The following is a 25,758-nucleotide window of genomic DNA, read 5'->3' as shown; positions in this document are numbered from 1 at the left end:
TATTTTCCCGGTATCTTGTTTTAGAACGATCTTGATGTTTCTGTATTTTTAAACTAAATTCATTTCAAAGTGTTTATTGTCATATGCACAGTAATCAACCCCGTTTCCCTGCACAATAAAATTCTTACTTTGCTGTCCACACAGTTGCCAGCAAAAAATAAAATGGAAACTAAGAAATGTTTCTTGAATCCCAAGACTTTAAACTTCCGAATGATATTTGAAACGATGCATTTGAGTGATTGGTGACATCGTACAGACACTGTTTCCGTATTTGCTTCTTTGCAAGCTTTGGGAATGTTAAGGGGGTAAAAAGTTGGACTGAACTATCTGGCTGTTTTGTCGACATTCCCATTGTAGCGCCTTATAATCCGGTGCGCCTTATGTATGGAAAACATAGGACCAAAAACTATTTTTTGGGGGTGCGCCCTATAACCTGGTGCGCCTTATAGTGCGGAAAATACGGTATATATATATATATATATATATATATATATATATATATATACAGTGAAGAAAACAAGTATTTGAACACCTTGCTATTTTACTATTTCTCCCACTTATGCAGGGGTCTGAAATTTTCATCTTAGGTGCATGTCCACTGTGAGAGAGATAAACTAAAAAGAAAAAAATCCAGAAATCACAGTGCATGATCTCTTATCAATTAATTTGTGAAAATTTAATTTCAATGATTTCTAAGTGGGGGAAAGAGCAAATAGCTGGGTGTTCAAATACTTATTTTCTTCACTGTAATTATATATGTATATGTATATAATATACATATGCACGTGCTGCCTATACATGGCAGCGCGGTGGTTAGCGTGTGTGCGGCACAGTTCTAAAGTTTTGGGAACCTCCTGTGTGCGTTCAAATCCAGCTACCAGACTTCCTGTGCGGAGTTTGTATGTTCTCCCCGTGCTTGCGTGGGTTTCCTCCCACATTCCAAAGACATGCATTTCAGGTGGATTGGCCGGTCCAAATTGTCCCTAGGTGTGAATGGGCAAGTGAGTTGTCTGTCCCTGTGTGCCCTGCGATTGGCTGGCAACCAGTTCAGGGTGTCCCCTGCCCACTGCCCGATGATTGCTGTGATGGGCTCCAGCCACCCCGTGACCCTACTGAGGATAAGCGGTGCAGCTAATGAGATGAGAATGAGATGTATATAATGTGTGTGTGTGTGTGCAGTATTTGTTGCCTTCCTTATAAAGCTTATATAAAAAAATATATATGTTTTTGTTCCTTTTGGTCAAACACGGCTCTTGCCACTGAAACCCTACACGGGCCGAAATAACAAAAAAAAAACCCCAAAAACATTAAATTCTGTTATTTCTAATATTAGGTTGAACTAATATTCATTTTTAGTGTAGGAATAGAACTGAAAACATTTTTGGTTTGTCCGATATCACTATACAATTCGAATACTATGCTGCAGCCTGGAATAAATCCCTTCGAGTGATCCCTTTAAAAAAATACAACTCAACAGGCGATAGAAAACACCAGGGTGGACTGCATCCGAAGCGGCTATAAATAAATAGAATTACGCAATAATTAAATCTGCTTGCAAGCTTTCATTTCAATTTGGAGGAGCAGGGGAAAGGGGGGGCTTATATTGTTTGCTTGCTCGCTCATCCAAGCATACAGCGATCGACTGCGCCTTGTCCAAGGTGTTGTCGTCCTAAAATAGAGCACTCTAATCAGGTTGCTAAGACCTCGCCGGAGGGCAAAGACGGTCCATCAGAGCGGGGTTTATATTTACCCCGGCTTGCCAGCATATTGCACCCTTGAAGGCCCTGCCAGGCCACAACTTTCAAAACATTTTGGATGGCCTCACGCTAAGCGAGGCGAAAATGCGGAACGAGCCTGGCTGAAAGTGCAAAAGCGGACCGGGTTGGGGAGCGTGGAGGGGCTTAGGTGGCAGCTGCAGGGGGAAGCTGTGCAGCTGAGAGCTCTCTGACATGATGATGCTATTTATTAAGAGTTATTTATTCACGACTGAAGAGGCGATGGATACCGCCAGGGCTGGCCATTGTTTGCACGTTAAGTAGGTGTTCCGTTGCAACCCATGTTTCCTTTAATTTTCCAGGGGTCTGAGCATTCACACAAAGTCTGTGAGCAACGCTTGGAACAACAGTGAGCGACCGTAATCCAAAGTGTGGCAAGATAATTACTTAGCAAACATGTCCAAAACTTGACATTTTGCTAAGTTTCCGGCAATGCAAAATGATTTTTCTCTTTTGAATGAATTGACTCATGTACTATTGCAAAGGTTGTACGGCCTACAAACGTCGTTTGTTCTTACAATTCTTTCACAAGATGTCCATTTTTTTTTCCTGATATATTTCGTCGCATAATAACATTTTTGGGGGCTTATTTAGTAAGATACAGAACTGTACTTAATCACGTTTTTTAGTGGAAGTACAATGTTGGCAACAAGATTCACTTGATATCATTGGAAATTATTTGAATGCAACACAAACATTTTCTTCTTTTTTCCGTGTTTTTTTCCACCTTTTTTTAAATTCCTTTAAAAAAAATCTCATTATGTTTATTTTTTCCGAGCTGTTACTTTTTTCTTTTTGTTTTCTATTTACTTTTTTCCTACATTTCTTTATTTTCTTCTGGCTTTTTTTCTAAATTTTTCCTTCTTTTTTTCCTCTTCCTTTTGTTTCTATTTTTCTCAGCTTTTCACTACTTTTTCATTTTGGTATGTTTTTCTTTTTTGCTCTATTCGCCCCTTCCTTTAAGTCATTTTGTGCATAATTTTACATAATATTTGGTCATGTTGGGATTAAAGAAGCAAAAACAACCTGAAGAGCCGTTTAGGACCCGGAAGAGCCGGTTCCTTTTTAGTGAGCCGAGCCGAAGAAGCCGGTTCTCGACAAACTCTACTGACTTTACTTTTCAACTTCGTTCGACATTGACTTCAAAATGCCGCATGTAGGACACAACGTCAGGGGAACCCGTGTATTTTTACCTTCATGCACTGTAACTTTGACTTAAGTCGCTTCTTAATTAGTCATTTTGAGCCCTCATTTTTGTGCGCTGGCTAGATTTTCTTGTGCGCTGAGAATGTGCGAGCAGTGCGCAGCTTAGAGGGAGCACTGGTTGCAACCACGTCAGTGGGTCGGCCCCATCTGTAGGGCTGCAACAACGAATCGATAAAGCCGTTTCGAATCGATAATTAAAAGCGTTGGCAACAAATTTGTCGCGTTATTCACGAGAGTGCATTAGACTTGGGTTAAGTCAAGTCAAGTTTATTTGTATAGCCCTTAATCACAAGAAGTCTCAAAGGGCTTTACAGAAAATACACAGACATTACTAACATAAAATATAGGTAATAACAGAGTTTTTAGAAATTCCTCTAGCTCACAATCCCTAAACATTATCTAGTAAATTGAAACGTTACTACCTTTAAAAAACTCAAGTGAAATAGTATTGTAGACCGCCCACGAGATTAATTTTTATCAACTACATGCCAAACTCCTTTTAACTCGGGGGCCATGCCAAACTCCTTTTAACTCGGGGGCCACACGATAGAACAAACGTTCTGTCGGGGGCCGGACTAGTGGATTAAAGAGAAAAAAAAGAGAGAATAAAGAAATAAGAGAAAGAGCGAGGGAAAAGGAGAGAGGGCAGGACAAAGAAAGAAAAGAAAGAGGGAGAGAGCGTAAGAAACAAAAGATAAAAAGTCGTGAAAGAGTGGGAAAAGAAAGGGAGAGGAAGAAAGAAATCCAAAGAGAAATAGTAAGACAAAAAAGAAGAAAAGAAAGCGCAAAGGGTAGGAAGAGAGAAAGAGAAAAGAGAGAAAAGGAAAAAAAGAAGGTAGAGCAAATGAAGTTAAAAAGACACAGATAGAGAAAGAGACAAAGAGCAACAATGGAAGAGAAAAAGAGAGACACAGGGAGTGAAAGAGTTAGAGAGTGGTAGAAAAGGGGTGGAAGAGAGAGCGAGAGCGAGAGAGAGAGAGAGAGAGAGACAGACAGACAGACAGACAGTGTCTTTGTGAGAGGAACCTGGCCTTGGCAACACCAAGTTGACATATTTCAACCTGCAGCTTGTTTTTCTCCTGCGCTTCTCTGAGTATTGTCTGGCCCGCAATGGGATTGAATCCGGCCCGCGGGCCGTCTGTTTGACACATGTGCTGTATAGCATACATTTGTATGTATTTTTGTTTATTGTCAAGTTATTTGACAAACACTAGGATTTTTAAGTGTTCTATATTATAGAATATTCGATTGTTTCGTGCCTTATTTTTCTAGCCGTCCGAAATATTGATATCACAATAAATAGTAGGGCAGCACGGCGGCGCAGTGGTTAGCGCATGTGCCGCACAGTTCATGTCTTGGGAACCTCCTGCGTGGGTTCAAATCCAGCTCCAGACTTCCTGTGCGGAGTTTGTGTGTTCTCCCCGTGCTTGCGTGGGTTTCCTCCGGGCACTCCGGTTTTCTCCCACATTCCAAAAACATGCATGTCAGGTGAATTGGCCGGTCCAAATTGTCCCTAGGTGTGAACGAGCGAGTTGTCTGTCCCTGTGTGCCCTGCAATTGGCTGGCAACCAGTTCAGGGTGTCCCCTGCCCACTGCCCGATGATTGCTGGGATGGGCTCCAGCACCCCCGCGACCCTACTGAGGATAAGCGGTGTGGCTGATGACATAAGATGAGACAATAAATAGTACATTTAAAACAAAAAGATAATGAACCCGACCCATCGATTATTAAAATAATGGCCAATCTCAGCCCTTCCCACTTACAGAGTGTCGGAATGACGTGCTCAGAGAAACCCGCACACCACAAACAGCGTGTTTTCTGTTTTTTCCCCCCATCAAATGTCGTGCTATCGCTTCGGAGTGTCTTTGTTTTCCTGTTTGAGGGAGACCAAGGGCGGAAAGTGTCAAGATCTTGTGGGAGGCCTGAAATCTTTAACCTCAATACATATTTTGGTGTATTCGCCGTGAGCAAGGGAGCCCCAGTGAAACGTGACAAGGGCTGTTTGTGTACATAATAGATGCGCTCCACGCGTGCATCCGTGCAGAAAATGATACAACCTGCTCAAACCGAGAATAGTTGGGAATTGGAACTATTTCCTTTTGAGTAGCACATTCCCTGGTAAAAACTGCTAGGTTACATATAATATTATAAAAGGATGAATATATGACACTGTATGAGAAACCCTCGAATAGAATATGAAATAACATAGTACAGTGGAACCTCGGTTTTCGAACGCCTCTCAGTTCGAACCAATAGGAGTCCGACCACAAATTGAGAAATTCTTGCTTCGCTGTTCGGTCAAAAAATCGGAGTTTGAACGCCGGTAATGCATGAGTGCGTACGCTAGGGTGCGATGCTGAGCGGCGTACGGGTGTTTTAGCCCCTTATTATGCCTCCGAAGAAAGTCAGTGCAAGCAGCAAAGTTGCTACAGGTGAAAAAAGAAAAGTAGTGCGTACAACTATTGCATTGAAGAAAGAAATAATAGCCAAATATGAGGGAGGTGTGCAAGCGCCTTCTGCTGACCACCACAAAGGTAAGAAATCCTATTCATAAGATTACGATAACGCGAACGTACGATTAGCCTGGGTTAGCTTTAAGTTTACGTTAAACATTCAGGGTGTTCGAACGGAGCCCAACATTCAGGGTGTTTGGAACGGAACCCCCTTTCCAATGAACCGCTCGACACTTGTTGTGGAGACCCGGGTGCTAAATGACTTGTAAAGGACCTGATTTTTTAATTTTTATACGTTCATGTTAGCGTAGTCTTTCGTACGGAAGATTACGATAACAGGAACGTACGATTTGCCTGGTTTAGCTTTATGTTTACGTTAAACATTCATGGTAAACATTCAGGGTGTTGGAACGGATTAAAACGATTTACATTATTTTTAATGGGAAAAATGATTTCCTTGATCGAACAAATCGGTTTTCAAACAGGGTTCTGGAACAGATTATGGTCGATAACCGAGGTTCCACTGTATATGAAACCATTTTGGTGGTTGTATCCCTTAACTACTACTCATAGGGCCACCATTCCATGTGGTGTGTGTTGGACAAGTACAGCCTGGTAGTGCCCATAACCCTCCAAGCCAGCAAATGTTTCCACCCGGTCTACTTTAATATGAAGTATTATGATGCAACATATTTGATATGATATAGAATACAATCGAGATGTATATTAAAATTCACATATATTTTGATATTTGATATTTAATATGGTATGATATAGCATCATATAACAAAATCAATTTTTGAGTAGTATATAATATGATACAATACAACGTAATATAATGTACTGACTGTCTCATTTAATATAGTGTAATATTGGATAGTACATTGAATGATACACAATATAATATAATATATTATTATTATAATAAAAGCTAATTTAAGGTATATTTATTTATAAGTAGAGTATATAATGCAACATAATTAAATATGAAATCGTATCATTCCTATTGAAGTACAGCATTTTTTTAACATAGAATAATTTGCAATATCAAGGATCCCAAAAAATCCTTACATAATTTAATATAACAATAAAATATTGGGGGCAGCATGGCGGCGCAGTGGTTAGCGCGTGTGCGGCACAGTTCTGAGGTCGTGGGAACCTCCTGAGTGAGTTCAAATCCAGCTCCCGGCCTTACTGTGCGGAGTTTGTATGTTCTCCCCGTGCTTGCGTGGGTTTCTTCCGGGCACTCCGGTTTCCTCCCACATTCCAAAAACATGCATTTCAGGTGAATTGGCCGGTCCAAATTGTCCCTAGGTGTGACTGAGCGAGTGAGTTGTCTGTCCCCGTGTGCCCTGCGATTGGCTGGCAACTAGTCCAGGGTGTCCCCTGCCCACTGCCCGATGATTGCTGGGATGGGCTCCAGCATCCCCGCGACCCTACTGAGGATAAGCGGTGCAGCTGATGAGATGAGATGAGATAAAATATTGGAAAATGAGTACAATTATCTTCTGATACTCTTTTGGTCATTGTCAAGTTGTCCCCCTCCATCCTTCTGTTTTTCCGAGGAAGCCCCTCCAAACCTTTTGCCTGAAGTCACGATAAAGAAAAAAATAACAAAAACAAACATTCATTTACACATTGCGAGTGGTTTGGATCACAGGGATTTTGTGCCAAATTGTCTACTGTTTGTCAGGGACATTGTAGTCTAAAAATAGGGCTCTCATCTCACTTTCTCTTTGTCTGGGGAATGGGATGTTCTGGCGGTGTGAGGTGCAGGTGTGTTCAGTTGTGATCGGCAGAAATTGGATATGAAGGCGACTGCCAGCTCCAAGTATGACCTCATTAATTACATCTGTCAGTGATTCCCTGCAGATCTGTCTCTTGCTCTTCACATGCTGCCACTCAGCCAGCCGACCAGTCAGTCAGGAAATTCTCCGCCCGGGGTTAGACAACCTGCCGGGCGTCTGCCCACAACGCCGGCAGGTGGGAAAGGGGAGGTTGCGAGCTCTCTTCTAAAGGGAAATATAATAGTATAAAATGTACAATCAATGGCATCAAAACTCTATTGGCTTGAACGTTACTTGAATCTCACTGAGGCGAGTCAGACTCTGTTTTGTTGAAATGTCCAATATGCTCTTTAAATGTCCCTGCGTCACAGAGATTCCACCTTGATACGCATGGTTTGCTTTGCAAACTTTGCTAGTTGTCTTTTTATTGGCCATATCCAGCCAAAAACTCTCCCAAACTTAAGAAGTTTTGGGACTTGATGTGGATGCCCCCATTGCGATATGTTTATGTTACCGCTTGAGTCATGTGCGGCTTTTAGCAGAGATTAAATTCCATGGAGATGCCTCTTTCTGTGAAAAAGCTACATGGTTTTGGACAAAAAACCTCATCCCTGTATTGCAATTTCGATGCAATTAAAGAAAAGTGCATTTCTGTCCTTGTTTTGTTTGGGGGAGAACCTTAACTGACATGCAAACTTACCTCGAAATGACGTCATCATCGGCCGAGAGTAACAGAATAACAACTATAGATCTAGAAATAAAAACAATTGAATAAATGGTCTTTATTTTCGTTATACAAAATTGAAAGGCTTCTTTCAGAGGAAGAAAGCGATTTAGAGAGTGGCTGGCTAGCTGCATGCTAGCATTGGTTATATGTGTCTTTGCGAAGATTTAAAAACACGAGTCATGAGTGTAGCAGTTTACCAAAAAGTGTAGCTCAAGGTTATGTTTCATGGGTTATGGATCTGGCGTTGGTTAAATACACCCTCCAGGGTGTCTTAAGAGAGATATAAGCCTAGCTGTAGCAGTAGGCCGGACTTGTAGTCTGAGTATTGCTTTCTCAGCCGTCACCGTCTTAGTTGATTCCCAGACATTAATAAAGCCCCGCGCACACCTGACACCAACTACGTGTGGAATTTGGCGTCGATGCCTTTAGCTGCAGAATAGCAACAGCGACACGACTCCAAAAACTTGACGTGGTTTTCTATGAGTTGGCTCTTTGGAAGTGGATGACGAGACCTGGCTACCCACTAATCAAGAGACGTTCCCTCTGAGATGCTATTTTTCTCCTGTGATTGGTTCAGGGATTCTGTGTTCTTGACTCCAAATGTTTTAAATGTAAAAAAGGTTAAAAATTGTGTTGTAACTTTTTCTTTGGAGATTATAAATAGTTAAATTTTTTCCTGTGTTTTTCAGCGTTACTGTTATTTTCTCCTTCTAGGTCATTCACAATAATAAATACATGGTCAATATGGATTTAAAAAAAAAAAAAAAAAAACCTGAAGAGCTGAATGGGAGCCGGCGTTTTTTAGTAAGTCGAGCTGAAAAAGCCGGTTCTCTCAAAAGAGTCGGAATTCCCATCTTTTTAACAGACCATCGCTTCCTCAAGGATGGAAGTAAACTCCAGTCAAAGTGATTCATATTTAGAGGGCGTGCGTCGAGTCGTGGTTTTCCTAGCTACACCCGCACACTTGAAGAATTGCCGACTGAGCGCAGAGTCTCCAAAAGTGCCCCATGCACACCTAAAGCCAAGAAAAAAAAAAAACGATCACCAGTTGCGTTGTGTGCATTTGGCGTGCAGGGGGGTTAATAATTCATGGAGCATCCACTGGTGATCACCATTTCTTTGCACTCTTTTGAATTCTCTCCAATTTAATTGATGAATATCTTTTCAATGTAATGAGCCGCTAATTGCTAGCTGTCCCATTGCGTAGCAGTTTGTTTGTGCCGGCTGTTTGACTGACAGCATACACATGCCTATCACAGTCCAGCACACATTACTTGAAATCTTTGCCTCACCGTTATTGGCTAGTGTCATTGAAACATGCCTCTGATTGGCCAATGTTCTTAAAACCCAAATTGTGACATTTCTAGCTGTCTAAACACTCTCACTCGCAAGCATGGAATCTCATCTCATCTCATCTCATTAGCCGTACCGCTTATCCTGATTAGGGTCGCGGGGGTGCTGGAGCCCATCCCAGCAATCATCGGGCAGTGGGCAGGGGACACCCTGAACTGGTTGCCAGCCAATCGCAGGGCACACGGGGACAGACAACTCACTCGCTCATTCACACCTAGGGACAATTTGGACCAGCCAATTCACCTGAAATGCATGTTTTTGGAATGTGGGAGGAAACCGGAGTGCCCGGAGGAAACCCACGCAAGCACGGGGAGAACATACAAACTCCGCACAGGAAGTCTGGAGCTGGATTTGAACCCACGACAGGTTCCCATGACATGAACTGTGCCGCACAAGCGCTAACCACTGCCCCGCTGTGCTGCCCTAAGCATGGAATCAATAAAATGAAATTAATTGATCCGCATTTATATAGCGCTTTTCAATTTAATGACTTCCCAAAGCGCTTTACAATGTGCTCCACATTTCCCAATAGCGGCCTTGTATTGCAGCCATGTAAGACGTTAACCTGCTTATTGGGGGTTCAGTGTCTTACCCAAGGACACTTCGACATGTAACACGGACAAGCCGGGATTCGAACCGGGATCCCTTGATCCCGAGACGAGCGCTCTACCTCCTGAGCTACTGCCACCCCAAAAATAAATCTTTGAAAAAACAGCAGTGTCTTGCAACTACACAAACCCACTATGTCACTTCACGATATTGAATTCAATGCCCTAATGGCGACAAGAGTTAAATTCGACTAATCGTTGCACCCGTAATTAGGATACAATTTTTTTATTTGTATTCTGTTACAGTTACAAAAAAAGATGCTAACAAATAACAGGTATGTTGCGCAAAACTAAGAAATACTTTGCAGGATTACCATTTTATTTATATTAACATATACATAATGCACCGATAGATAAACTCTGAACTCTCATAATTCAGTATCGCTACATAGAAATATGTCGGGGCTACAGATTCGTAGTTTTCCATGTCTATACGCGGTATACCATTATTCAGCTCATGGGACTGCTGTTCCGACATACGTTCCCTAGTAAATATGAATATTAGTAATCCAGAAGTAATTGAAGGTAATCAAGTTACATTACTGCAATATTTAGGTATTGGATTTCTTTACTGATTACATTTTTCAACAGGTAAATGTATCGGATTCCTGGGAAATGGGAAGGGGCAGCGCGGACATTAGGGTGGGCGGGAACGCGAAATGGCCACGACGGCTGCAGACGGCGAGCAGAACACGAGCTAACTCGACCTCGGCGCCGGAGGGAGTTGATCTTTATTTAAAGCCCTAAATGATACCCGATTAAAAATTCATGGAAAGGCCGGGTGCTGTGCCGGCTGCCCTGTGATGTCTAATTGGTCTGAAGGTTGCCGGGCTTCTCGACAAGGCAGGCCGGCGACGGGCGACCCAAAGTGTGCTCGGAATGAAGACGTGCATGTTTACCACCCGCCTTGCCTTCGCCCTGCTCCATTTTTTTTTCTGCCCTTGACTATCAAGTAGTGGTACCGGTAGTAGTCTCTTTGGGGTTATAATGTGGGATATGAGTGAGAAGTAGTTAAATTTTACGGCTGTTTAAGCCTAGGACTTAAAACCCAACGTGGCTTTTACAAAGACAAACTTGATTTCCATTTTTTCATTTTGGCACAAGGCTTTTAATCAGGTGCACTCTGCAGTCCACAATTTACAATTCTTTCACAAGATTTCCATTTCTTTTATTCCTGGTATCTTTTGTCGCATAATGCTAACATTTTTGGGGGTTTATTTAGTCGTTTGCGCGATACAGAACTGTATTAAATTACATTTTTTAGTGAAAGTACAATGTTGGCAACAAGATTGACTTGATATCATTGGAAATTATTTGAATGCAACACAAACATTTTTCTTTTTCCCTGTTTTTTTCTCCTTTTTTTAAATTCCTTTTGAAAAAAATCTCATTGTGTTTATTTTTTCCTAGCTGCTACTTTTTTTCTCGCTTTTTTGTTCTCTATTACCTTTTTTCCCTTTATGTGCTTCTTTCTTTTCTTCTGGCTTTTTTCCAGAATTTTTCCTGCTCTTTTTTTTTTGACTCATTTTGTTTCATTTTTTTCTCAGCTTTTCACTACTTTTTCATTTTGGTATTTTTTTCTTTTTTTGTTCTATTTCCCCCCTTCTTTTAAGTCATTTTGTGCACAATTTTACATTATATTTGTTTGTGTAGGGATTAAAGAAGCAAAAACAACCTGAAGAGCCGTTTTAGTGAGCCGAGCCGAAGAAGCCGGTTCTCAACAAACTCTACTAACTTTACTCAACTTCGTTCTACTTCGACATTGACTTCAAAATACCGCATTTAGAACACAGCGTCAGGGGAACCAGTGTATTTTTACCTTCATGCACTGTAACTTTGACTTAATTCGCTTTTTAATTAGCAATTTCGAGCCTTCATTTTTGTGCGCGGAAAAGCTCTTGGCAATTGCGCACACACGCAGCTTAGAGGGAACATTGCCTCCAATGAATACCAAAGAAATCGACAAACATCTGCTTTTCTGGGGTCTTCTTTCAAGGGGTTCTTCTAATCCCTCAGCTGACCACACCAAGCAGCCTAATCTAATCATTTATTGGAAGTAACACCTTGGTTGATGCAATTGTTTCTTATGCAAAAGTTAGTTCTGAGAGCCCTCACTTTAGCATCAAGTTCACTCGAATTTTCCCTTTTAGATGCAAGCTCCAGGATTCATTTTTCAAATATTGCAGAACCTGTCAGCCATTTCCCTTTTGTAGTTTTTTTACAGGCCATAGCAAATGAATTTTGAGGCTCCTCTGCTGGAGGTCCACTGTAGCCGGTGGTATGCCAAGTCCTCGTTTATTCCCCGGTCCTCATTTCCGTTAGCGAACGCACAAACGAGAGTTGGCGAAAATGCGCGGTTGCGCCGCTCGGTGGCCGGGGGCCCCCCGCCGGCCCCGAGCGCGCAATACGACATTTGTTTGTTTATGCCTCGTTTTCCTACCCTGAACTCTATTAACATTTATATTGCGGCTGAAGGTGTCGGAAGTCCCTCCCGCAGTGGCGGGAAAACTCCGCTTAGGAATGAGCTTCGTTCTGGCATACTTGTGTGTTTATATCAGAATTATTCCGCTATTTCTAGCTTTTTTTTCTGGCCTGCTAGTTTCTTCTTGGCATCACCTTTTCTTTAGAATGCCTCTTAGGTGACTCTTTAACCGTTTCTTCTCTCGCCAACGTATACCGATTGCCTGGGAAGAGTAAACAAAGAAGAGAACAGACATTTTGGATCGGACGGCGTGGTTTTGCATTAGCATTTGAATAGTAGATCGACTGCTCATCATGTAGGAAGCCTCACGAGAAGACATCTGCCAGACATCTGCGTTTCAGATGTTCCCCACCGTTTTTTGAAAGAATCTTCTCAACTCTGCTGGCGGCTTTCGTCCCCTGCTTTTGACAAGATTCTCTTTTCATGTCGTGTTTCGTTCTCTTATCTGTGAAAAGCTAGAACATGTACTGTGTTTTTCGATCTATATTATAATATTCTTTTCTATTTTTTTATATACAGTATAAGTCTCACTGGAGGTGCATGAAATGAAATCTACAGTAAGCTAGGGTTGCATGAAAAATAGATAAATAAATTAACAATTTACCGTAAATTCCGGACTCTAGAGCGCACCTGATTATAGGCCGCACCCACCTCATTTCGGGAGGATAACCGATTTTGTACATACACAAGCCGCACCTGTATATTAGCCGCATGCGCCCACGTTGAAAAAAATGCAATACAAACATGAAATTAACCCATACCCCATACAGTCCAAAAAACACAGCCGGCAAAATGAACTGAAAATGATACCGGTACTAAAGATTTAATGCAGACCTGCAGAGTCCGGGTGCCCGTTGAAAGTAATCCAAGGAAAAAAGTGTATATTTCCAAAGGTAAGGGTGGGAAAAATATATATCCACTATTGTCGGCCGCGTCCACAAACACGTCTCACATTTACTCCATTTCCCGTCAGCCCGCGTTTGCCCCGCCCCTTCTTTCTCATTTGCTCGTGCAAAACATATCAGAATAAGTTTCTAAAATAAATATTTTACAAAAATATACAGTTGTAAATACATATTATACATGGTTACACATATTTACAAAGAAAGACGGTACACCGAGAGAGTTTTCAAAGCTTTAATAATAATATTATAACTTTCATCCCAAACGGTGCCTGTGAAGGGTAGCAAAATGCTACTAGCAACACGCTCGCAACACAGTATACAGCTCTGTTAAAAAAAACATACCGTACTTGTAGTACGCACGGTAAACCGCCCTCATCTTCCTCCTTACAACTGACGTCATCAAAGTCGTCTTCCTTCAGCATGGAAAAGAGACTTTGTCCCACGCTCCCTTATTCAAAAACAAGCTAGCATCACGCTCGCAAAGTAAAATTTACGTTTGGTAGCTCTGTTTTCTTCTATATCGGACTGCTCGATTGCGTTTAGCTTGAAAGTGTTCTAAATCTTACCTTTTGTACTCGAGCGCCGCTGGCGGCCGTTAGAAAAATTACATAAATTGGCCGCATCACTGAATAAGCCGCAGGGTTGAAAGGTTGGGAAAAAAGTAGCCGCTTATAGTCCGGAATTTATGGTGATTATTTTTGGGTCAAAGAACATCGATGAACAGTATCTGGTATAACTAATGCATTGGTAGTACTGTCCTCAGTATCCCTTATACGCCAGCTAAACAGCTAGTAAACAACGTGCAACGACCAAAAAGGATTCACACCAATCATTTGAAAGTCGTCGTCTGTCCTGCTGTCGAAGTACAGTGGAACCTCGGTTCTCGACCATAATCCGTTCCAGAACCCTGTTCGAAAACAGATTTGTTCGATCACCAAAATCATTTTTCCCATTAAAAATAATGTAAATCGTTTTAATCCATTCCAACACCCTGAATGTTTACCTTGAATGTTTAACGTAAACTAAAGCTAACCCAGGCTAATCGTACGTTCGCGTTATCGTAATCTTCCGTAAGAAAGATTACGCTAACATGAACGTGTAAAAAATAAAAAAATCAAGTCTTTTACAAGTCATTTAGCACCCGGATCTCCACAACAAGTGGTGAGCGGTTCATTGGAAAGGGGGCTCCGTTCCAACACCCTCAATGTTATTATGAATGGTAATTCAGAATAATTCAATACAACTTTCTTATTAATAATAAAAGAATACTTTAAATCACAATGACGGATAATTTAGTTCCTTTGACAGTATTATATCAGCATTTATTTTTTTAATAGGAAATATTTTTAAGTGTTGATCATTTCAATATTTTGGTTAGTATTAATATTATCACGAAGCTATTATGAAAAAGTATATTAAAAGTATTTGTTTTTGTCTTTTAAGAATTCTGTTTATAAAGTAATAAACATTACAATCATGTCATGAACCATAACATGATCAGGACCCAAACGCGTGATGTTCTCACACAAACCTTTTGTTTTATGGGAAATGGTTAGTCATGCACGTTAGGCAGCAGTCTGGCGTGAAATGATAGGAAGCCAGAGGTTGACAAGATCGATACCAAATGCCCGAGCAGATATCGGACAGATGGGGTCGATATGGGACAGGATGGGATGGGACGGACAGGATTTAGATTGAAAACGTATATAGAAATTAAACAGGACAAAATAGACAGGATCGAAACATGAAATCGGTATCAAACAGGACATAAATAAACGGGAACAATACTGGACTGGAAATACCAACAGGAAAACAGGACTGAGTCAGAACCCATGTCTTGCGGGGCAGAGGTTCGTTGACGGACTGACAAACTAAGAGTGAGAGCACTGATCTTAATAAGACTGAAAGACAATCTATCAACACGGATGGGGCCAATTAGGCGCCATGGCAACCACGACACATAATTTCTTAAAATATTGTAAATTGTAACATTAGTTTACTTGCAGATAGAGGAGGGCATTTGTGCAAATGCATGATGGAATGCGGCCCAATGGAAGCGGCTCGTCTTCATTTTTAAAACCCGGGTGGTCGAGGCTTAATAAAGAAGTCTAATTTAGCATTTTCATACGCTGAGATTGAAGTCAACTATCAAGTTCATGTCAGCCGTCTTGTGCGTGACTTTACGTAGCCCGGAGGAACGCGTGCATCAATTACTACCAAAATCTAACATGCTCATATATTTTCTGGCCTTTACACTTGGAAACTGAACACTTGGATAAAGTCAGACATTTGCCTGCAGCCTTATTTTCCTTTATCCATCTCCTTGTACTGACAACTATTTGTAAGCAGATGTTGATTGGAATATTAATTCATCCAACCATTTTCTGGGCCGCTTATCCTCACTAGGGTCACGGGGGTGCATGAGCCAACCCCAGTTGTCTTCGAGCAATGGGCAGGGGACACCTTGAACCGGTTGCCAGCAAGTCGCAGGGCACATCAGAGACAAACCAATCACATGCTCATCCAAACCTATGTACTATTTGAATCTGCCAATCAACCTATCCACATGTTTTTGGAGCATGGAAGGAAACCAATGTCCCAGGAGGAAACCCACACAGACATGGGGAGAACATGCAAACTCTGCATTGGGACCTGGTACCTGGAATCTATTCCTAGACCACCGCACTGTAGGACTGACAGGTTAATCACTCATCCGAGTATTGGTTTTTATTTGGATTATTATTTCTATTTGTACTGTGTCGCTCCTTGGTGTATATTAGAGCTAAGATTAGGCCTAAAAAATTCCAGCCCAACCCGACCCGAGGGTACAAAAGCCCTAACTGTCAGGGCCAGAACGGAAACAGGACCCAATTGCGTTAAGCTTATCACAAGTTTTAATGAAGGAAAGAGGAAGGGCTGCACCCACGATCCGGTGTTCGCTGGGCGTGGGAAGCAAGTCGCTCTCGTACTCTGATTGTGATCCGAACACGGAAGTGGATCTTACGAAGAGAGCGACGGCGGTGTCAGGGACGGAAAAACTTGTCGGTAGCCGGGACTGAAAGAGCAGACGTAGTCGGGGACAAAAGAGGTCGTAAGCCGGGACGAGAGAGCAAATGTGGTCAGGATCAAAACAGGTCGTAGCCGCAGACAGACAGGAGCAGAAACGGGACAGGTGAGGGTCAGGGTCGCAAAAGGCTTGCCTAGTGGCCGGGTCGGAAACGAGTCGTAAGCCAGAACGAGAGAGCAGACGTAGTCAGGGTCAAAAGAAGTCGTAAGCCGGGACGGGAGAGCAGATGTTGTCAGGATCAAAACGGGTTGTAGCCGGAGACAGACGGGAGCAAAACACGGAAGTGGATCCTCCGTAGCGAGCATGGCGGTGTCAACGACGGAAAAACAGGTCGATAGCCGGGACAGGAGAGCAAAAATCGTGGTTGGGGTCGTAAGCGAGTCGTAGGTCAGCGGACAAAAAGAGGTCGAAAGCTGGGACGGGAGAGTAGACGTGGTCAGGATCAAAAACGGGTCGAAGCTGGTGGACAGACGGGAGAAAAAAAACAGGTCAGAGTCAGGGTCGAAAAAGGCTTGCCTAGTATTCACTGTGGTTCGCAGACGGACTGACAACAGGTCACAGACAGGACTGGGTTCAAATACTGACAGAGAGCCAATCAGAACCCGCGGCAGTTGGCGCCAAAAAAGTGGGCACAGCTGAGTCACATCAGTTGTCATGACACAAACCACCCGAACCCGAAAGATTAACTTGATTTGAGCGACATAACCCGACAAAAACACACATTTTCACATTTTATTTTCGAGGGCAAACAGCCCGGCGCCGGAGTGCGCAGCATGCACGACACGCTGGCTTCCTCAAAAACGTGATATTTGCTGTTTCCGACAGCGAACGGCTTGTCGGAGACGGCAAAAATCATTCTTCCGAGGGTAGCGTGCATGCTGTGCAGCTCCTCCACAAAGAAAAATAAATATAGAACACATAACGAGTTCATTATTATTAAAAAAAATCAGCAAGAGAGAGGAGCCCCGCCCGGCCTTACTCGATGGACATTTCATGCTCGAACCCGGTAGGAATTTCTGTTTCAGGCTCAAGATCTTCCCTTTAACCATCCATCCGTTATCTGCACCGCTTATCCTCAGTCGGGTCTCGGGGGTGCTGGAGCCCATCCCAGCTATCTTCGGGCAGTGGACAGGGGACACCCTGAACTGGTTGCCAGCCAGTGACAGGGCACACAGAGACGGACAATTCACTTGCTCATTCCCACCTAGGGACAATTTGGACAGGCCAATTAACCTAACATGCATGTTTTTGGAATGTGGGAGGAAACTGCAGTGCCCAGAGGAAACCCACGTAAGCACGGGGAGAACATGCAAACTCCGCACAGGAAGCTTTGATCCCATGACCTCAGAACTGTGCCGCACACGCGCTAACCACTGCTCCGGCATGCTGCCCATCTTCCCTTTAGTGTATGCGTATATATCCGCAATATAAAAAAATGCTTTTGGTGAAATATGCCTTTACTTTAAAAACATTTTTTTAGAGGTAACACTAACGCAGAAATGGGACTTCCGTGGCGAGCGATGGCGGTGTCGGGAACGGAAAAACGGGTCAGTAGCAGGGGCAGGAGAGCAAAAAACGTTGTTGGGCTAAGAAATCAGTCGAAAAGCCAGGAGAGGAGAGTAGACGTGGTCAGGATCAAAAAACTGGTCGGGGAACAGACGGGAACAAAAACAGGTGTGAGTCAGGGTCGAAAAAAGCTTGCCTAGAGTAAACTGAGGTCAGCAGACAGACTGACAACAGGACAGACAATTCACTCGCTCAGTCACACCTAGGGACAATTTGGACCGGCCAATTAACTTAACATGCATGTTTTTGGAATGTGGAAGGAAACCCACGCAAGCACGGGGAGAACATGCAAACTACACACAGGAGGTTCGATCTCATGACCTCAGAACTGTGCTGCACACGCTCTAACCACTGTGCCGCCGTGCTGCCTATCTTCCCTTTAGTGTTTGCGTAAATATCCGCAATATAGAAAAATGCTTTTGGTGAAATATGCTTTTACTTTAAAAAATTTTTTTAGAGGTAACACAAAAAACACATCCCGTCATCTACACCATTTTTTCATATATTCCGAATATTTCTCACTGAAAAAGCTCTTATGGCATCAGGAAATTTGTGCTTCATTTTGCCCATTTGCTTCCTGGGCACAGACAGACACAGGCACAATGGACAGCATATTGAGAGCCAATTTTTCTTTGTTTCTGATTGCACCATGCAACATTATTTTTTTTCCCATGACTCTGTACAGCCAGCAGCAAAGTGTCACTTTCTTTCCATTTGCTAATTTGCATGAGTTCCCTTTCCCCGGCAGGAATCTGGGCATCCGTGCCCATAAGCTGAATGTCAATGTGTCCTTCTAGAATACAAATATCCCCTTGATATTGTATGTCATGTATACTCCTGGACATCTCTAACATTTGATAATACCCTTGATATTTAACCGGATATAACAGAGAAATTATTAAATACCACCGTACGTGCTTTTCCTCTCGACGGGTTGTCTTTCATGTCACTGAAAACGAAGCCTTGCCGTCATGAAATTCAAATGTATTGATTATATTGCAAATTTTGGGTGGTCAATCAATCATTTACCGTATTTTCCGCACTATAAGGCGCACCTAAAAGTCTTAATTTTTTTCAAAAGCTGACCATGCGCCTTATAATACAGTGCGCCTTATATATGGATCAATATTAAGTCGCAAAGTCTTGCAACTAATGCAAAGCGGCTGCCGACGAGATTTTCCCCCTACGCCATTGCTAAACTCGGCCAATTGCAGGGTTTGTTTTGGCCATCTAGCCAATCCGAGGCTCCGAATAACTTCAGCCAATAGCGATCGATTTAACGGATGATTGACACATCTTTTTCGGCCAATTGCAGGGTTTGTTTAGGCCCTCTAGCCAATCCGAGGCTCTGAATAACTTCAGCCAATAGCGATCAATTCAACGGATGATTGATACATCTTTTTCGGCCAATTGCAGGGTTTGTTTTGGCGCTCTAGCCAATCCGAGGCTCCGAATAACTTCAGCCAATAGCGATCGATTCAAATGATGATTGACACATTGGTTAGCCAATGAAACGCTGGTAAATAAATCCCAGCATACACCGTGGACTACTTGGAGTTCGGGGGAAAATCTAGTCGTCGGCAGCAAGTTAGTTGCAAGACTTTGCGAATTAATTTTGTTCCATAAATAAGGCGCACTGTATTATAAGGCGCATGGTCAGCTTTTGAAAAAAATTAAGACTTTTAGGTGCGCCTAATAGTGCGGAAAATACGGTACTTTTGGATTACTCCAATACCAAATATGCTAAAAAAAGACAAAAGAAACTAAATATGAATAAAATGATGAGTCACAGCACGTGGTAAGCTTTCTCTCCTGGCTTTGATCTCTTTGATCAAAACGAACATAAATTGTGACAGAAACAAAATGAAAATAAATCCAAACAGCTTGCCAACATCATTTTTGCCGTTCCATGTATTCCGTTACTCCCCAAGCCTGCACAAAATGTAGTTTTTTATTCCTATTTAGTTTCTTTTGTCTTTTATTAGCATAATTGGTATAGGAGTAATCCAAAAGTCATTGAAAGTAATCCAGTTAAAGTAACCCTACCCAACCCTGCTGGCAACTTAGTGGAAGTGTTTCTATGCTTGCCTTAAGAAACCTAGTTCACGTCAGTCCATCGAGGATGTTGATCCACCTGGAAACTGTCCAACTGAGATTCACCTTCCAATTATCAAACACAATGGCATATTAAACAACATACTTAAAGGCATCCTCTCTCGGGGATTGAAAGGCAGCTGAAGACCGAGACCGAGGCTGAGACTGAGTGTAGGTGATCTGCCATGGCCCCATCTAATCTGATTTGCATGCCAGCGAGAATTATGTAATTGGCATTTATGCAGAACAAAGAAGGATCAGCTCATGGAAAAGAAGGCTTTCCGTGCACAACTGTGTGCCTAAGCCTGTTTTCTACAGATCTGCCGACGTTTGGCAACGCTTTCGACAGACAGGAAATCACGGCGTGTGCGTGTGTGTGCGTCGTAAAAATACACTCAATGGGGAATACAGTAAAGATGTTAGAGACTGATATTTGTACTATGCCTAAGTGATTTTTATTTTTGATGGTTTTTTATCCATCCATCTATTTATCCATCTATGTATCTATCTATCTATCTAGACATCTATCTATCTATCTATCTAGACATCTATCTATTTATCTATCTAGTCATCTATCTAGACATCAATCTATCTATACGTCTATCAAGACATCTATCCATCTATCTATCTATCTATCTATCTGTCTATCTAGACATCTATCTATCTATCTGTCTATCTAGACATCTATCTATCTATCTGTCTATCTAGACATCTATCTATCTATCTATCTATCTATCTATCTATCTATCTAGACATCTATCTAGACATCTATCTATCTAGACATCTATCTAGACATCTATCCATCTACCTGTCTATCAAGACTTCTATCTATCTATCTAGACATCTATCTATCTATCTATACGTCTATCAAGACATCTATCTAGACATCTATCTATCTATCTATACGTCTATCTAGACATCTATTTATCTATCTATACGTCTATAAAGACATCTATCTATCTATCTATACGTCTATCAAGACATCTATCTAGACATCTATCTATCTATACGTCTATCAAGACATATATCTAGACATCTATCTTTCTAGACATCTATCTTTCTAGACATCTATCTTTCTAGACATCTATCCATCTAGACATCTATCCATCTAGACATCCATCTTTCTAGACATCTATCTTTCTAGACATCTATCCATCTAGACATCTATCTATCTAACTATCTATCTAGACATCTGTCTAGACATCTATCTATCTATCTAGACATCTATCTAGACATCTATCTTTCTAGACATCTATCTTTCTAGACATCTATCTTTCTAGACATCTATCTTTCTAGACATCTATCCATCTAGACATCTATCTTTCTAGACATCTATCTTTCTAGACATCTATCCATCTAGACATCTATCTATCTAACTATCTATCTAGACATCTGTCTAGACATCTATCTATCTATCTAGACATCTATCTAGACATCTATCTATCTAGACATCTATCTATCTAGACATCTGTCTATCCATCTAGACATCTATCTATCTATCTATCTATCTATCTATCTATCTATCTATCTATCGATCTATCTATCGATCTATCTATCTATCTATCTATCTATCTATCTATCTATCTATCTATCTATCTATCTATCTATCTATCTATCTATCCATCTAGACATCTAGACATCTAGACATCTAGACATCTAGACATCTCCCTCCCTCCCTTGGTCATATCCCTCAAGAGGGGTGACAGACAGCAGGACAAACACATACAAATACATAGAAAAAAAAAAGGGAAAAAAATAGCAAAAAACACACCCAAACATTTTTGGACCATGGCCAACCCAAATGCCCAAATGTCCAAACAAATTAAGTCATGCTTTAGTCCCTCCAGATGAAACGGGACACAAGAAAGCGGCCATGTCACTCGGGTCAGGGTGACACAACACACTCTTCTGTTCAACAGCAGGGCCCGACGGCTTTCACTGGTTTACCCCTGCCGCATCATACGGGTGCCCTGCCCATCCCTTAGAACGTGTCCAAAAATCCTACTATCCTTTCACAAAGGATTGATGCAGACCTGCAGAGTCCAGGACCCGTTGAAAGTAATCCAAGGAAAAAAGTGTATATTTCCAAAGGTAAGGGTGGGAAAAATATATCAGATGAACACATTTACTCACGCAACTCCTTATTCTTTAACCAACTTTTTACCCCCTCTTCTTTCCTTGTCTGTCCCTCACCTTTAGCGGTCCCCACTTCAACTAGGCACCCCGCGTTTGTTCCGCCCCTCATTTTTCGTTCACCTGTGCAAATCAGAATAAGTGTCTAAAATAAATACATTACAATAATATACAGTTGCAAATACATATTATACATGGGTTACACATATTTACAAAGAAACACGGTACACCAAGAGAGTTTTCAAAGCTTTAATAATAATAATATAGCTTTGACAGGGCAGTTAATGGTGGCAACACTCGAGTGCTGCTAGCGGCCGTTAGAAAAATGACATAAATTGGCCGCATCACTGAATAAGCCGCAGGGTTGAAAGTTTGGGAAAAAAGTAGCGGCTTATAGTCAGGAATTTACGGTATTACATCGCATCGTTTTTCAACGCTCTTCTTTATGTTGGGCTGATACGCTTTAGGAAACATGCTGTGTTTAAAAAAAAAAAATCTGCAACATGGCTGGAGGCCCAATCTCCCGCAGCGAGCGGAAGATCTGTGCAACCGACTCTAATCCGACACACTCCCGTCTCAGTGCACGGCACGGCACGACACCTTCTCCTTTCCCGGTCCGGAACTGCGGATGTTTGTTTGGGTGCACACCAGTCAATTTAGAAGTACGGGTCTCAAAGCGAGCTGTCAGAAGACGGGCTTACCGGCCCGCCTCCCGCGTGTTCATCTGCCGCGTACGTTTATGCAAATGACACTTCCCTGCCCAGTTGGGAGAGCTTCGCCACAGGAGGAGGAAAAAAAAACGTGAATTCATAAATAAAAAAGAGTTGATACTTTGCCGTAAATGCACGGCTACTAAAACTGCTTTCTGTAAAGGTCAACATGTTTGCCGGACAAAAGGCCTTTTTAAAGGTGCGGAGAAGAAAAGATCAGATGAGCGGCGTGCTAAAGCTCCGATAAGCTTTTATGACCCTGTAAAATCGGGGCTTTATTCTCATTTGTTTTAATATTACCGGGCGTTAAATCGACGGATAAAAGAGCACTGCGGCGCCTGTTGCTTTAATGACTGAAATAGTCTGAGGAGACACTTTGTCTCATCCTGGCAAATATATAACGCACACCTTGTCTGTTATGCTAATATTTCTGTCCGTCTTAAACTTTTAGTGGAGACATATATTTCCGCTGTCCAGGGTTGGGTAGCGTTACTTTAACTGGATTACTTTCAATGACTTTTGGATGACTCCAATACCAAATATGCTAATAAAGGACAAAACAAACTAAATATGAATAAAATGACTCCATTTTGTGCAGGCTTGGGGAGTAACGGAATACATGGAACGGCAAAAATGATTTTGGCAAGCTGTTTGGATTTATTTTCATTTTCTTTCTGTCGCATTTTATGTTAGATTTGATCAAAGAGATCAAAGCCAGGAGAGAAAGCTTACCACGTGTTCTGAGTCATCATTTTATTTATATTTAGTTTATTTTGTATTTTATTCGAATATTTGGTATTGGAGTAATCCAAAAGTAATTGAAAGTAATCCAGTTAAAGTAACCCTACCCAACCCTGCCGCTGTCATGTAAAAAACAAATACAGTGGAACCTCGGTTCCCGACCATAATCCGTTCCAGAACCCTGTTCGAAAACCGATTTGTTCGATCACCGAAATCGTTTTTCCCATTAAAAGTAATGTAAAATCGTTTTAATCCGTTCCAACACCTTGAATGTTTACCATGAACATACACATGAAGCTAACCCAGGCCAATCGTACGTTCGCGTTAGCGTAATGTTCCGTACGAAAGATTATGCTAACATGAACGTGTAAAAATAAAAACATCAGGTCGTCATTTAGCACCCGTGTCTCCACAACAACTAGTGAGCAGTTAAAGGATAAAGAAAAGAATTATGAGTAGGATTTCTTACCGTGGCGGTTGTCTGTAGAAGCCATGCTGTATTCCTGAAAGAAGGGAAACTCGCGCACCTTCTTCATATTTTGCTATTATTTCTTTCTTAAATGCAATATTTGTAGGCACTACTCCTCTTTTTTCACCTGTAGCAACTTTGCTGCTTGCACCAACCTTCTTCCGAGGCATAATTAGGAGTTAAAACACTCCCTTCACCGCTTTTGAAAAACGAAAGCAGAGAAGGAGTGCGCGTTGCCGTGACAACAGTTCTTCACGAGGGGTGGGGGCAATCTACACTCGTACGCCGCTCAGCATTGCCCCTAGCGGCGTTCGAACTCCGATGTTTTGAACGAAAAGCGAAGCAAGAATTTCCCGAAATTTTTGGTCGAGAACCGATTTGTTCGAACTGAGGCGTTCGAAAACCGAGGTTCCACTGTAGTTTATTTATCAAAATACAGCATTTTGGGTATAGGCTGAGGGTCAGCAATAAGCGTATCTTTCAACATTTTGGGTTTCCAACCCTTTATTTGCCAAAATTAATTAAAAAGTTGGTTAAAAGGAGTTGCGTGAGTAAATGTGTTGATCTGATATATTTTTTCCACCCTTACCTTTGGAAATATACACTTTTTTTTCCTTGGATTACTTTCAACAGGACCTGGACTCTGCAGGTCTGCATCAAACCTTAAGTACCGGTATCATTTTCCGTTCATTTTGCCGGCTGTGAGTTTTGGACTGTGGACTTTCAATCGCGGGACTTGAAGTCGGGTTCGGGTTAATTTTGTGTTTGTGTTACATGTTTAAATCTGGGCGCATGCGGCTTATATACAGGTGCAGCTTGTGTATGTACAAAATTGGTTTTCCTCTTAAAATGTGGTGGGTGCGGCTTATAATCAGGTGCGCTCTATAGTCCGGAATTTACGGTATTTATTATTTGTTATCTGATGGATTCAAGTGTGTTTTAAGAGGGGAGAAAAACTAAACATTAAACGAGGCAAAGAGCCACAGTATATAGAAAATATGATGAGGTAAAGAGCTGCATTCTTATTGGCCAAGAGCCGCATGCGGCTCTAGAGCCGCGTGTTTGCCACCCCTGCCATAGACCATAGTTCCGAAACCTTTTTTCCAACCCATTGCACAGAGTAGCGAAAATGCTACTGGTAACGCTGTGAACCTGAGTTGATCTCTCGTGAAATTGCTGAGCTGTCCAAGGGATTAAGCGAGACAGTTGTGCTTACGATGGAAGACATCGTAGTTTAGGAGCGAGTTCCAAGGTCGAGAAGACCACCTGGCTTTAGGTGGAGAATGATGGAGCCCCAGCACCTTCCTATTGGAAGTGTACTTGCGGATAGCTTCCATCTCCTCAGTAATGCAGTGTTCATTTTACCTGTGAAAAGTGATGGGTCCCGGGGACTCTCATGCTCAAAAATATATGGGTCCCAACAGAGATCTATGGGTCCCCAAAATTTAGTGTTGTATTGAAATTGTAAATCGGCGACAAATATATAATATAAATCTATATATTCATTCAGTTTTAATCATCACACTTAATTGGTAATACAAAGCAGTTATCACTTCAGATTTTTCAGTTCACAATAATATTGTACAATATCCAAAATAATATTGCTGAAATATTAGTCTATATATTCATGCAGTTTTTTTTTTTTTTTTTAACTTTTTATTTCTCACACCCATTTTTGACA

General features: G+C 41.8%; 1 protein-coding gene across 4 annotated transcripts in view; it reads left to right on the top strand.

Moving 5' to 3' along the window:
- Nucleotides 1–25,758, top strand: part of msi2b (musashi RNA-binding protein 2b) — a 576,812-nt gene that overhangs the window by 104,075 nt on the left and 446,979 nt on the right. The gene's annotated exons all lie outside the window — the stretch shown is intronic.

The sequence above is a fragment of the Urocampus carinirostris genome, chromosome 17 (genome assembly GCF_059441175.1).
Source record: "Urocampus carinirostris isolate Australia breed hairy pipefish chromosome 17, RoL_Ucar_1.0, whole genome shotgun sequence".
Taxonomy (NCBI): Eukaryota; Metazoa; Chordata; class Actinopteri; order Syngnathiformes; family Syngnathidae; genus Urocampus; species Urocampus carinirostris.
This window is presented reverse-complemented; position numbering and strand designations above follow the sequence as displayed.